At 43.8% G+C, this 14,210-nt stretch overlaps 1 protein-coding gene and 1 non-coding gene across 2 annotated transcripts in view; one reads left to right on the top strand and one right to left on the bottom strand.

Moving 5' to 3' along the window:
- The window catches only part of GALNT16 (polypeptide N-acetylgalactosaminyltransferase 16), a 110,245-nt gene that overhangs the window by 60,165 nt on the left and 35,870 nt on the right, over positions 1-14,210 (bottom strand). The window lies entirely within an intron of this gene.
- Positions 8,494-8,601, top strand: LOC126004805 (U6 spliceosomal RNA). The gene has a single exon (XR_007494055.1). It is a non-coding gene; the product is annotated as a U6 spliceosomal RNA (small nuclear RNA).

Here is a 14,210-nt window from a genome sequence, read left to right as displayed (position 1 = left end):
CGTCTCAGCATCTTGCTAGGGTAGAACAATGAGCTAAGATAAACCACTAATAATGGATTGGCCAATTTAAAGTCTCCCCAAACAGCATTCATACACCCAGCTTTTGAGAGTACATTCCTTCGTGGAAACAGTTTGGCAAATGCGTCAAAAGTCTTTAAAATATTTACAACCTTCAGTCTAGCAATTGTAATTCTGGGGTGTTATGAAATGAGAAGGATATGAAGATGTGGCAACAAGATAAACCACTCAATGTTTTTCCTATTAGTGAGACATTGGAAATTATCTACACGTACAGCCATGGAAACTTGCTTAGATAATAAACAATGGCACATCATAAGATCACCATGTAAAATACAATTAAATAAGAATTTCAGAAGACCAATGAGTAATTTTTAGTATAAATGTGTTCCAACCATTTCATGTGATATACTTATTCTAAAAAGCATTCATTATTTATATGAAATTCAAGTTGGAACATAGTTATTATATTCAAACATATTTGTTGTTCACCTGAAATTCTAATTTATATGGACACCTGTGTTTTTACTTGTTAAATTTGACCATCATACATATTCATTATTAGAATATTGTATATCCATTGTAGCTCCTGTTTTAACAATAGTGGTAGGCTCAGGGGACCATATGGGGTGTCAGGGACCAAATATTGTCATGTACAAAACAAGTGCCTGGCCTGTTGTATTATCACTCCAGCCCCAACTCCCCTAAATTCTAGAGTACATGAACTTTACTTGCTCCTAAAGCTCTTTGCCCATAGCCTGTGGCAATGGCTTTTAACTTTCAGAGGGTAGGCAAATGTCACACACCTGCTCTGAAACCCTGGCAAAGCGAGAACTCTCCTTTGAACAGAAGTCCATGAATGCCAATACAGCAGGAGTTGTGCAACTCCCTCCCCCACAAATCCACTCCTGAACTCAACACCTCTGTATATCCTCAACTTTTGGCACATACTGGGGACTGGCATAAGGGTAAAGCTAGTTCAATATGGATTGTGAAAAAAAGAGAAAAAGTCAGAGATAGGAAAGAAAAAAAAAACCTCTGCACTCCCAGTATACTGCCATACAACAGGTGTCATTCAGCAGATGCTTCTAAAATTATGTGTGTGCGCATATGCGTGACAATGCAAATATGAAAATATGAACCAGAGTAGGAATTGGTTCTCCTCTGAGGACTAGTGGAAAACATCAGCATTAGGAGATTTCCACAAAGAACCAAAAGAGACATACAAAGTTGGTATCTCTTACTTTGTATAATCATGTTTGAAAAGGTTGGAGATAGGGTAGGATTGTACAGTGTCCACTCCAAGTTGGCCATTCACTTTCTTCAGTCTTTCAAATAACTCTGCCAAAGACCAACTTCAATGCTGCCTCTTAAGAACCAAGCAGGAGGACTGAAAGGTGGCTCAACAGGATAGAGGTGATGCCTTTCATGAGAGTACCCAGGTTCAATCCCTAGTACTGCTTAGTTCCCTGAATATTGCCTGGAGTAACCCACAGCATAAAGCAGAGATCAGCCACACCTTTGAACACTGCCAGGTGTAGCTCCCAAACGAAACCAGAACCAAGCAGAGGCCAGTTGACAAGCTGTGGGAAGTGGAAACAGCAGTCAGGATTGAGGAATTTGGCAGCAATTACAAAAATGTGAGATGGGCCAGGCCCTCCTCTACAGCAACTTCAGCAACAATAGAAACCAACCAACCAACCAACCAACCAACCAACCAACCAACAATTACCTACATACTTGAAGAGGCATGTACTGAGAATTTCTTATGTCAGTCAACTAACAAGCTTTACCTCTGGTTGATTTTTTATTTTAGGGACCACACCCAAAATAGCATTCAGAGGCCCCATCCCATCTCAGAGCCTGCAGGTCTTATCTGCTGGTGTTTAGACTTGGGGCATCATTCCATGCTGTGCCATACATTGAGCCTGGGTCTTCTGCATAAAAGTATAAAGTATAAGCTCAAGCCCTTTTTTTTTTTTTTTTTTTGGTTTTTGGGCCACATCCGGTGATGCTCAGGGGTTACTCCTGGCTATGCGCTCAGAAGTCGCTCCTGGCTTGGGGGACCATATGGGACGCTGGGGAATCGAACCGCGGTCTGTCCAAGGCTAGTGCAGGCAAGGCAGGCACCTTACCTCTAGCGCCACCACAGGCCCCAAGCTCAGGCCCTTTGAGCCATTTCTCCAGCCTTTCCATTAGATGCTTTAACTCAAAATATGATCACAAAAGTCTAGGAATAGAATAAGTATTTGCATCTATATTTCCCCAAGGGAAATACTAACAGCATTCTTCGGAGTTCCAAGTCCAGGCTAAGACTGTCTTGACCTCTTTCATTTTACTCCTCTATATTCATAAAGTCACAGGAGAGGATCAATGACAATAGCTTCCATATTCACCTCAGTGAATGCCCTTCTAGGGAAAAACCAGTTCTTTTTTATTCCTTTATTTTTTTTCTGTTATGATCTCTTCTTCACAAAAATAGATTTTAAAGTTGATTTGGAAGCATGAACATCTAAAAAGCTCTGTTCCCTTTATTCCAACTTCACCGTCTCCACCTCCCCCAACCAAAAGTGAAGAAATGTACAAGACTTGCCAGCTGTGAAACCGAGTCCAAAATCATTATCCTCAAAACAATATGGTCCTGGCTGGGGGAAGAACGAGCAGATTAGGGCACCAGACTATATAATCTAAAAATAATACAGGCACGAACTCAACATGTGACAAACAGGCATTCTAATTCAGTGAGGAAAAGACAGTTTGGCAGAGAATTGGCACAACTGGCTATTCAGATGGAGGCAAACAAAATGAAGTCCTCTTTTTAAAACAGAGACTAAAATAACCAGATGAACTTAAAACACAAATATGAAAAAATAAACCCTAGCCCTTAACATTGTGTAGCTTAACTAGTGAGAAAGATCCTTCCCATAGGCAGGAGCTGTACAAGCTATTAAAATGGATATGAAAGGTGATGGGTATGATGTTGGGATAGTATATGCCTGAAACTTTATTATTAATACTATTGTAGATTGTGGTACCTAACTAAAATTAAAATGAAATTAACTGCGAACTGACTAAATTAAACACCAAATAAGATGTCTTCCATGGCAGAAAGATTACTGACTCAAAAGACAAATAATATCATATTATTCAACAGTCAATATTGGTCTAATATCTGCTGAGAGCAGGCTAATCCCTGAAATATGAAGAGCTCCTCCAAATGGTAGAGAAAGACAAACAGCCCAAATGACATAGTAGAAGATAGAGACATGTCGTTCAAGAAGAAAGGCAAACTGAGAACAGACATCTGATGCAACTGACGGCAGAAAATCAGACTCAAAAGAGAAGGACAGAAATTTGAAAAGAACCAAGTGCTTGCTGTTGAGGCTGCAGGCCACAGTGTGCCAGAGAGGTTTGTTTCTATCACCTCTGGGGGAAAATCAATGGCCTGTTGTGTTTAAGTTTTGAATGCACAGACCTTGGACTAGCCAGCCTAGTAGTTTGAAGGCTTTTCCCAGGAGAAAGATGAGTGCTCAAATCCTGCCTCTTGAGAGTTTAGAGAGCAAATGTCTAATCTGGCCAAGTGGGGAGGAGAGTCATTCTGTAGAATGAGCTAGGCCAAAGCTCACGGTTCTGAAAAATGTCCCCAATAATCTACAAGAATAAAAAGGTAGGCTTACATATGGAAGTAAAGTAGGAGCACCTCTCGAGGGATGCAAAGGTACAAGTGTATATGCATTCCTATAAGCACTGAGAGGAGAATAGAAAGTTACATGGTAGAATTTGGAAGATAGCCCAAAGGGCAGGAATGCCTGCCCGAAGTTCAATTCCAGGCATTGTGTGGCCCCCAGCACTGCTGAGTGTGACTCTGGTCCCTTCCAGCAACACTGCGCCCAGCATTGAATTGTGCTTATCTTGTTCCTAGCCAGCTGAGCACCATTTGGAAATACTCTCCATGCAAAAAGGGAAGAAAATTACAAGTTGTCTGTTCAAAGTTCAGTTTCCGGTCATGGAGCTAGAGTCTAGAGCAAAGGCCAGGTGGGACTCTTAACTTTTCATTTAGATAGTTCTCTGTGTTATTGCATCTATTAAAGTGCACTGTTGTTTTTGAAGTTTTAAAATTTGAGCCATATGTTTGCAGAAAAGAGCAAGTGGGAGCTTTCCCTTTCCGGGACAATATCTGCCTCTTCCTCAGGCTCCTCAATAAAATTAAATAAATATGCAAAAAGCTGCCCTGGAGGCCTGTGCAGGTAAGGAGGAGCATAGCCTGAGGTCTGCATTGGAGGCAACTGTGGTAATGGAACTGGGGTGTTGCACCGTCTAGAGCCCAGGTGGGTGTCCCCTCACCCCACTTCAGCACTGTTCCCTTGGGAGCTTGTTGTGAGATCTGAACTCTCCCACTTCTCCGAGGCTGTCCACCTGGTTCACAGCTCTCTGCTCTGATTGGCTCTGCTTGCTTGGGGATGGCCACACAATGTCCTGACCTCTGCCATGGGCAGTCACTCCTCCTCTCTCCTGTCTGGGGAAGATCCCACTCTGGGTTTGGAAAGTGTGGGAGCCCAGCTTTGATGGATCACTGCATGGTTTCCTGAACACTGCTCACAAAGACCCCAAGCACTGTGCTGAAAGTTGTCACCCCATGTGTGACAACATAATGAAACACAAAAACACAAAAACACAAAAAACTATGCTCTTGGGGGCCGGAGAGATAGCACAGTGGTAGTGTGTTTGCCTTGCACGCAGAGGATCCAGAATGGATGGTGGTTCGAATCCCAGCATCCCATATGCTTCCCCCTTTACTCCCATGACTGCCAGAAGCAATTTCTGAGCACAGAGCCAGGAGTAACCCCTGAGTGTCACTGGCTATGACCCAATAACCAAACAAACAAAAAAGAAAACATGCTCTTGAAGACTCCCTACTGGCCTGGTATCCCTTCTTCACTCCCAACTCTGACGGCCACTTCTGAACGTCCCTCCCAGGGTGCAGGGCTTTAATAGTGACCCTCACGAGGTTGTGCCTCAATCCAACCCACCTATGAGCTTCCCGACTTCACAGTGGAGGCTGTGAAACACTCAAGAGGCTCCAGGGATTCTCCAAGCTTCCCCACAGGCATCAGGCAACCCCCAAACTCTGATCCAGCAAAAGGAAGAATGAGCTCTGGGATCCAAGGGCATTCACGCTCCTGGGGGGAGCAGCAGATCTCAAAGGTTACCCTGGCAAAAAAAAAAAAATAAAAAAATAAAAAAAAAAAAAAGGGCTGGAGAGATAGCATGGAGGTAAGGCGTTTGCCTTTCATGCAGGAGGTCATCGGTTTGAATCCCAGCGTCCCATATGGTCCCCCGTGCCTGCCAGGAGCAATTTCTGAGCCTGGAGCCAGGAATAACCCCTGAGCACTGCCGGGTGTGACCCAAAAACCACAAAAAAAAAAAAAAAAAAAAACCCTGGCAACAGCTCCACCACATCTGTGGCCCCAGGGACATCAAGGGTGAAGATGGTGTACACGCAGGTGGTCCCAAGTGGCAGGATTTTCAGCTCTGGCGTGTGCCTGCATGCATGAGTCATACTGTGTGCTGGTGGCGGATAAGGCCATGTATGCACATGGGGACACGCAGATGTACGCACATACAGGGTCTCGTGTATCAGGCATGTGTGACTATGAGGCTGTGCTATGTATATGACATACACATACTTGATTTTTTAAAATAATCTGCTTTGGTTTGGGACCACACTCAACATTGCATGGCAATGCTCAAGGGACCATGCAGTGCTGAAGATAGACCCCAGGCTTCTTGCTTCCAAAGCTTGTACTCAGCTTATTGATTAGACTCTGCACACACCCCTTCATGCATACTTTAAATATAAAAGCTCTAAGGGCTGGAGAGATAGCATGGAGGTATAAGGCGTTTGCCTTACATCCAGCAGGATGGTGGTTCAAATCCCGGTATCCCATATGGTCCCCCGTGCCTGCCAGAGGCGATTTTTGAGCGCAGAGCCAGGAGTAACCCCTGAGCACTGCTGGGTGTGACCCAAAAACCAAATTAATTAATTAATTAATTAATAAAAGCAAGCTCTCAGGAAAGCAGAGGAGTTTACCTCTGAGTTAGTGGTCGCCTATATAGCCATTGACATTTACCCTCAAGTTCTGAACCTTTTGTGGCTCATGGCAGCAGTGCAGGCCCTTCCTTTCTAGAAGTTACACTTAGGGTGAGAGAGTCACCAAGGACCAAGAAAGAGAGGGTGTAACTGCCTGGGATTCCCCCCCTCCTTCATCTTACTCCAGGACCACTTGAATTCTTGCAGCATCTGAAAACAGCAACGTCTGAGCCTGAAACAAGTACCTGGGGGACAGAGGGAGAAATAGGGAAGGCGCCTGCCACCACCTTCTAGCACTGCACCATAGTCTTACAGTCCACAGTGGCTCTGCAGACTCTTAGCACAGTCCAGGGTATCAGTCCACAGTATCAGTACCTGCCCAGAGAGAAATATAGTTCGGAAGAACAAGGCAATGAAAGGTAGGGGTGGTATCTGCTCCAGACTTGGGTTAACTCAGTTCCTGGGAGGAGTCAGTTCTTCTAACCTGGTTCTTCACACACACACACACACACACACACACACACACACACACACACACACACACACACATCCCTAGATGTGTACACACACACCATAGACAAATAGACAGGGATGAATTTTATTTATTTATTTATTTTTGGTTTTTGGTTTTTGTTTCCCAAGTCCCCAGCATCCCTAACCTGTAATGGGCTTCCTCCCAAGCTTTTTGGGTGACCAAAAAACTGCTCAAAGCCTGTTGCCTGGAACAGATCTCTGAGGAGGTGAGGAAAGAGAAGCCCTGAGCTCTAAATCCTGGCCACTCTGAAGCTGAAGCGCAGGAGATGGAAGCCCCAGCCTGGAGAGGGCACTCTCTCAGAAGAGTGACAGAGTGTGACCCATGACCTGAAGGATGAACAGCGGGAACTGGCCAGGGGCCTTAGTCACAAGCAGGTCCCCAGAGACCTTGGTAAGAGTGTTTGTAAAGGGCTGGGGAGATGGCTCAAAGGGCTTCAGTACATCTTTCTCATATGGGACACTCAGGTTTGATCCCTGGCACCTCAGGGTCCCCAAAATATCACATTGTAATTGACCCCTGGGCAGCAACGGGTGTGTTCCCCATAACAGAAGAGAGCATTTCTGAGGTACAGTGAAAAAATTAGGCACGATGGGGGTCGGAAAAGGAAGAAGTGGTACAGACAGTGTTAACAACTCAATGCAGGCATTTCGCTGTTGGAACCCTAGCACAGAGATGCAGAAGCAGCAGCATGTGCCCCGGATGCAGCCACAGAAGCATCCTGTCCATTTCAGCCTGCCTCACGCAGACATTGCTCATGCTTGGTCTTGAGCATCCAGAGGCTGCTCTGATGGGCAGAACTGGAAGGCCAAGAGGCAGGCCCCTGCCCTTGAGGCCCCCCACCATAGATTTCTGGGCACATACCCACCTCTGAGGACAGACACCTCAGCCCCTGCCATTGGTGAGATTACCCCCAACTCACACCTCCACTAGCCCTTCCCACCAGGCTCCCTGATATGATTTATTCAATTGTCTGTGTCACAGGGACCTCTTGCTTACAAGGGCTGTTGCTGTGGCAACCAAGCACAGGGCCTGCTGTTCTAGCTAACAGCCACCAGCCTCCCACTAGCTCTTTGGCTAGGGCCATCCAGGAGAAGATTCCCTTAAAGTATCTGGAACATGGAAAGGAAGAATGTGGGAAGGAAGAGAAAGGAAGAGAGGATGTTAGGGAAGAGCCAAGTTCAGTCTTCTGCAATGCGGGGCTGTGGGAATTATGAAGTCACTTAGGCCAGAGGGGGCCCCCATCTTGTGAGTTAGAAGCTCCCTTCACTCCTTCTGAAAGATTAAGAAAAATGGAGTCTCCTAGCATGCAGGATAGGGGCCGCCCGCAGCCCGAAAACAGTGTGGAAACTGTAGGTGAAGGGCACTGGGCCAGGAGCAGAGCAGGCCCTCATTGCCAAGTATGAATTCCCAAGGTTCAGGGCACCTAGGCATGATTCCCGAGGGAGGGACTGTCTCTGAATCCCTTCTGGTGATGTTTTCATCTGAAGTGTAAAAGGCCGTTTAGTTTATTTTAATTTTTTTTCACTGAGGTTCTGTGATTTACAATACTGCTAATAATGATGGTTTCCCAGTAGTTGAACCATCAGGGATTCTGAAGTCCCAGAGTTCAAGCCTTAGCTCTTCAGTTTACATACACAACAGGGGCAAATGACTTCATCTCTCTAAGCCCGAGTTTCCATGGCTATAAAACAGGGATGAGCATAATGCTGATATTATTATGAGCTCAAGGACTCATAGAAATTGAGTACCTAGTGCAACACACAGGCTGGTAAGCTCTCAGTGAAAAGGGACTAAACCCTAAGCACAGCTAGGTGTAATCTAAACACCCCCTTCCAAAACTCCCGCCTCAGTGCTTGCTTCGGCAGCACATATACTAAAATTGGAACTATACAGAGAAGATTAGCATGGCCCCTGCACAAAGATAACATGCAAAAAATCCCACCTGAGCATGATATACACAGGATTATTTTTCTTTAAGCAACACATACACAATGGATAATCTTAGCTGAAGGCACCATGTTACTTTTCTTCACACTTTGCTTTCCTAAGTTTTATGAACAGGCTTTACTCCTGTAATCCATAAAAATATTTTTTTCAGAAGATTAGGAGTGAGCATTAAAAATGAGTTACAAGGGGCCGGAGAGATAGCATGGAGGTAAGGCGTTTGCCTTTCATGCAGAAGGTCATTGGTTCAAATCCCGGCATCTCATATGGTCCCCCGAGCCTGCCAGGAGCGATTTCTGAGTGTGGAGCCAGGATAACCCCTGCTGCCGGGTGTGACCCAAAAACCAAAAAAAAAAAAAAAGTTACAAAATAAAAAGCCATTGAAGGATGTACTTTAAAGGGTATACCAAATTGTTTACAGGAAAAAAACTTCAAAAAGAAATGGCTGACTTGGAGACTATCTCACTCGAGTAGTAGGATTTTTTGGGTGTTTTTTGTTTGTTTGTTTGTTTTGTTTTATTTTTTGTTTTTGGGTCACTCCTGGCTCTGCACTCAGAAATCGCTCCTGGCAGGGTCAGGGAACCATATGGGATGCTGGGGATTCAACCCTCAACCCCGATCTGTCCTGGGTAGGCCCGTGTGCAAGGTAAATGCCCTATCTATCTATCTATCTATCTATCTATCTGTCTGTCTGTCTGTCTGTCATCTATCTATCTATCATCTATCTACCTATCTATCTATCATCTATTTATTCTATCTATCTATCTATCTATCTATCTATGCTATCTCTCTGGCCCTCAAGTAGCTGCTGTAACATTCACTCTTGGCAGAAATATTCATTTACACTCCTTGGAAAAAGTACTTGACACCCCCACCTCAGCAATGGAATGGTTTTTTCTTTGGAAAGGAATGAGTACAGCAGGAACAAGAGAATGGGTGAGTGTGGGGAGGAGCTCAGGAAACGGTAAAGATGCTTTTTTATTGTTTGTATGTTGGCTTTGGGACCACATCTGACAATGCTCAGGGGTTATTCCTGGCTCTGAACTAAGGAATTACTTCTGGAAGTGCTAGGGGATCATATGGGATGTCGAGGATCGAACCTGCGTCAGCTGCATACAAGACAGGTGCCTTACCTGCTGTACTATCTCTCTGAGCCCAGTAAAGATGTTTTGTATGCAGGAGGTCAGAGTTCGGGCCCTGAGAGATAGCACAGCGGCATTTGCCTTGCAAGCAGCCGATCCAGGACCAAAGGTGGTTGGTTCGAATCCTGGTGTCCCATATGGTCCCCCGTGCCAGCCAGGAGCTATTTCTGAGCAGACAGCCAGGAGTAACCCCTGAGCACCGCCGGCTGTGACCCCCCCTCAAAAAAAAAAAAAAAAAACAGGAGGTCAGAGTTCAATCCCTGACATAGCATAGTTCCTGATCCAAATATTTCTAGGAATGATTTTTGAGCAGTGTGCTGGAAGTAACCCCTGAGTACCACTGAGTATGCCCCAAGACTAGTCAAACAACTAAACAAACAATAACCAAAAAATTCTGTTTAAAAGAAAACCACAAAACTCTACAGGGTACCTATCAAGAGATTCTTTTTGTGGAAATGGAAGATATAAGGAGGTGAAAAGAGAGTCATGGACTGAAGGATTAATATGCTTAATATGTCCATCCTACCCAAAGTATAATATATTCTCATATAATCCAATATTCAACTGAATAGCAAAATCCAAAAATACTTTTCCAAGAAATAAAGAAATGTCACTGGCATTTAAATGAAACTTCAAAAGACCAGTAAATAGCCAAACAATCCTGAGAGAAAAAAAAAGAAAAATGGAGGTATATACTCCTTGACTTCAAATCATCCTTCAAAACTGCAGTACTAATAAATATTGCCATATTGGGAGTAGAGCAATAGCACAGCAGGTAGGGTATTTGCCTTGCACTTGGCCAACAGTGGATCTATTCTCGGCATCCCATATGGTCCCCGAGCACCACCAGGAGTGATTCCTGAATGTAGGGCTAGAAGTAACCCCCGAGCATTGCCAGGGGTGTCCTCAAAAAAAAAAAAAAACCCAGTGTAATATTGAAGAAAACACACAAATGAATGGAATAAAACTATGAGCCAAAAATAAATCCTCAATAAATAAATAAATTTTAAAAAACTTAATTTATGTTGTTGCTTTTTTTTTGTTTTTGTTTTTGTTTTTAGGTTTTTTTGGCTTTTGGGTTATACCTACTGGTACTCAGCAGTTATTCCTGGATTTTTACTTAGGAATTACTCCTGGAGGACACAGAGGATAATATAGGATGCCAATGATCAAGTCCAGATTGGCTATATGCATGGCGAGCACCCGACCCATTGTATTGTCTTCAGTCCAGCACACTTGACTTATGATAAAGGAACCAAGAGCACAAAATGAAGAGAGGAGAGTGTCTTCAATATATGATGCATGGAAAATTGGATCCCTATTTCACATTGTGCTCAAAAGCTCATTCTAAAGACTTGTATTTTAGATACAAAATCATAAAGTATCTTGAAGAAAACATAAGCAAAACTCTCCATGATATTGGTTTCAGTGATATTTTCAAGACCGCGACTTCAACAGGAAGGAAAATAAAGTATAAATAAACGGGATTATATCAACAAAAAAACTTGTGCATGGCACAAGAAATTGTAATTGAAATGAGGAGAAATTCTACTGATGATGAGAAAACACTTACACATCTGTCATACATCTGACAAAAAACTAATTTCTAAGCTCTAGAAGGAACTCACAAAACTCAACAATGAGAAAACAAACAGCCCCATTACAAACCAGGGAGAAGAACTGAGGACACTTCACCAAAGAGAGATACAGATGGTTAGCAGGCGTGAAGATAAATGCTTGGTGTCACTTATTATCAGGGAACTGCAAATCAAAATAACAATGGAATATTTCAGATTTCTGAATGGCCTCTATCAAAAAGACCAGAAACCAACAAGTGATGATGAGGTGAAGAGAAAAATGACCCCGAAGTCACCGTTAGTGAAAATGCAAATTGCTTTGTGTCTATAAAAAATTGGAGATTTTTCAAAGTATCAAAAATAGATTTGACATATGATTTGGAAATTTCATCTCTCGATATCTCTTGCAACAACATGAAAAACACTCATCAAAAAAGATCTATGCAAACCTGAATATATCACTGAAGCCCTACGCTAGTCACAACAGCCAAGCTATAGAAACAACCCACGGTCTAAATCACAGATGAATGGGTAAAGATGTGGCATGTACATGCTAGAAAACTGCTCAAGAAAGACAAGATCTCACTCTTTGTCGCCACATGGGAAGATCTGGAGGGTTCATGCATAGTGAAATAAATCAGGAGAAAGACAGAAAATAAATATCAGATAATCACAATTGTAGGTGGTGTATAAAGAAACAAAGCAAGGGAACAGATAAAATTAAATGAAAATGAACCCTGGAACTCTGAAAGCAGCAATGAAGTTACCAAAACATGGCAGGAGTCTGATGGGCAGTGGTGAAGGGATATTGGTCTTTAGATAATGGGCATGTGCTGCAGTTTAAAGAGGCATGAAACTGTACCCCTAAAATAGTCTTATACACAAGGAACCTCAACTATAACTGCCTCAGTGGGGCCAGAGAGATAGTACTGCAGGTCAGAGGGCTAGGCTTGCACATAGCTGATCTGGGTTTCTCAATCACCATTATGGTCCCCCCCAAAACACCTTCAGAAATTATTCCTGAGCTCAGATTCCAGGAGTAAGCCCTAAGCATCACTGGGTGTGCCCCATCTCCAAAAAATGTTTAAATAATAAAAATAAAACCACATATTCATTTGGGAAACAACAATAACAAAAAAGAAATTCCCTCTGGCTTACACCTTAGAGAGTAGAAAGGCATCACTTATTTTTGTTGCTTTTTGTTTCTGGTCCACACTTGGCTATGTTCAGGACTTATTCCTGACTCTGCTCTCAAAGATCACTTTTGGCCAGGTCAGGGGACCATATGTGGTGCTGGGGATTGAGCCTGGGATGGCAGTGTGCAAGGCAACTGCCCTACCTGCTATATGTACTATTGCTCTACCCATGTAACTGTAATTCTTTTGTTGTTATTGTTTTGTTTTGTGTCTGAGCCACTCCCAGTGGCACTCAGGAGTTACTCCTGGGTCTGCACTCAGAAATCACTCCTGGAAAGCTTAGGGGACCATATGGGATGCGGGGGATCAAACCCAGGTCCATCCCAGTCAGCCATGTACAAAGCAAACGCCCTACCACTGTACTATCATTCCTGCCCCTACAGCTCAGACTTTAGAGCCCAATATTGTTTATCATCCTGGTCCTTCTGCCTTCCAGTCAGTGTGACAGGTCCTCAACTTGCTAGATTTTCATTTCCTGGTGTGTAAAATGGATTAAAGATAAAATGGTACTAGCTTGGGGCTTGTGAGGATTACAAATTGTAGTATGTGTAGCGATCAGCATGGGTCCTCCTGCACATACTTAGGCTTTACAAATGGAGGTGATCGTGACACATAGATATTTATTTATACTGTGGGTCATTAATTAAGCACCACACTTGTGGAAGGATTTTTTATGTTGTTTTGGGATTGCGTCCTGTGGTGTTCAGAGTACTGTGCTCAAGGGATCATGCGGCGTTGGGAATGAAATCTGGGGCTCCTGCATTGAAAGCCACACTCCAGCCCTCTGACTATATTTCCATCCCTTGTACTCTATAAAGGAAGATTAATCAATCCTTTTGTACCCCAGCATTGTGATTACACTCTACATGGGACCAGGTGATGTAGTGGGGGCTTCTGTCCATCCTCTTGAGGGAGGATGGGACCTACATGCACTGTTCCCATCTATGTCTGCCAGTTTTTCCAGAGTGCCTTGAAAATCAAATGCTACGGAGATGTCATGCTCAGAGTACGCATGAGCAGAGAACTAAGGACTTTAAGTCATCATTTGATATACAAATCATCAGTGGAGGTGCTGGGGTGATTTTATTGCAGTAGGGCACTTTCCTTGCCATGCAGCTGACCTTGGTTCTATTTTCTGCGTTCCACACGGACCCAGAGCAATGCCAGGGGTGATCCTAAGTGCAAAGCTAGAGTACACCTGGGCATAATCAGGTGTGGCCCCAAATAAAACAAAACTAATACAAAGAACATTAGTGAGGCACCGGTGAATTGATAATTTGTGGTTGTTATAGTTTTCGTTTGTTTTTTTTTTTTTGTTTGTTTGGGGGCCACACAGGGTAGTGCTCAGGAATTACTCCTGGCTCTAAGCTCCGAAATTGCTCCTGACAGGCTCAGGGGATCATCTGGGATCCCAGGAATCGAACCTGGCTCTGTCCTGGGTTGGCCATGTGCAAGGCAAATGGCCTACAGGGCTGTGCATTACTCTGGTCCCAGATGAATTGATTCAGAGAGAGAGCCAAGAAAAAGCAGTTGGGCAGAGGCAGGAAGCTAACAGGACAGGCATAAAGAGCAGTGAAAGGTGAAGAGAGAACCCTACCTTCGGGTCTTCAAAGGATGCTAAGAAGACGTAGGAGCCCCTTGGGCTCTGAAATGATGCTCCCTTTCCTACCTGCCTGCGTCCTAGGAAGATCAGGGATTAGCACATCT

This window comes from Suncus etruscus, chromosome 3 (assembly GCF_024139225.1).
Source record: "Suncus etruscus isolate mSunEtr1 chromosome 3, mSunEtr1.pri.cur, whole genome shotgun sequence".
Taxonomy (NCBI): domain Eukaryota; kingdom Metazoa; phylum Chordata; class Mammalia; order Eulipotyphla; family Soricidae; genus Suncus; species Suncus etruscus.
The sequence above is the reverse complement of the archived record's forward strand: the minus strand, read 5'-3'. Positions and strand labels throughout refer to the sequence as shown.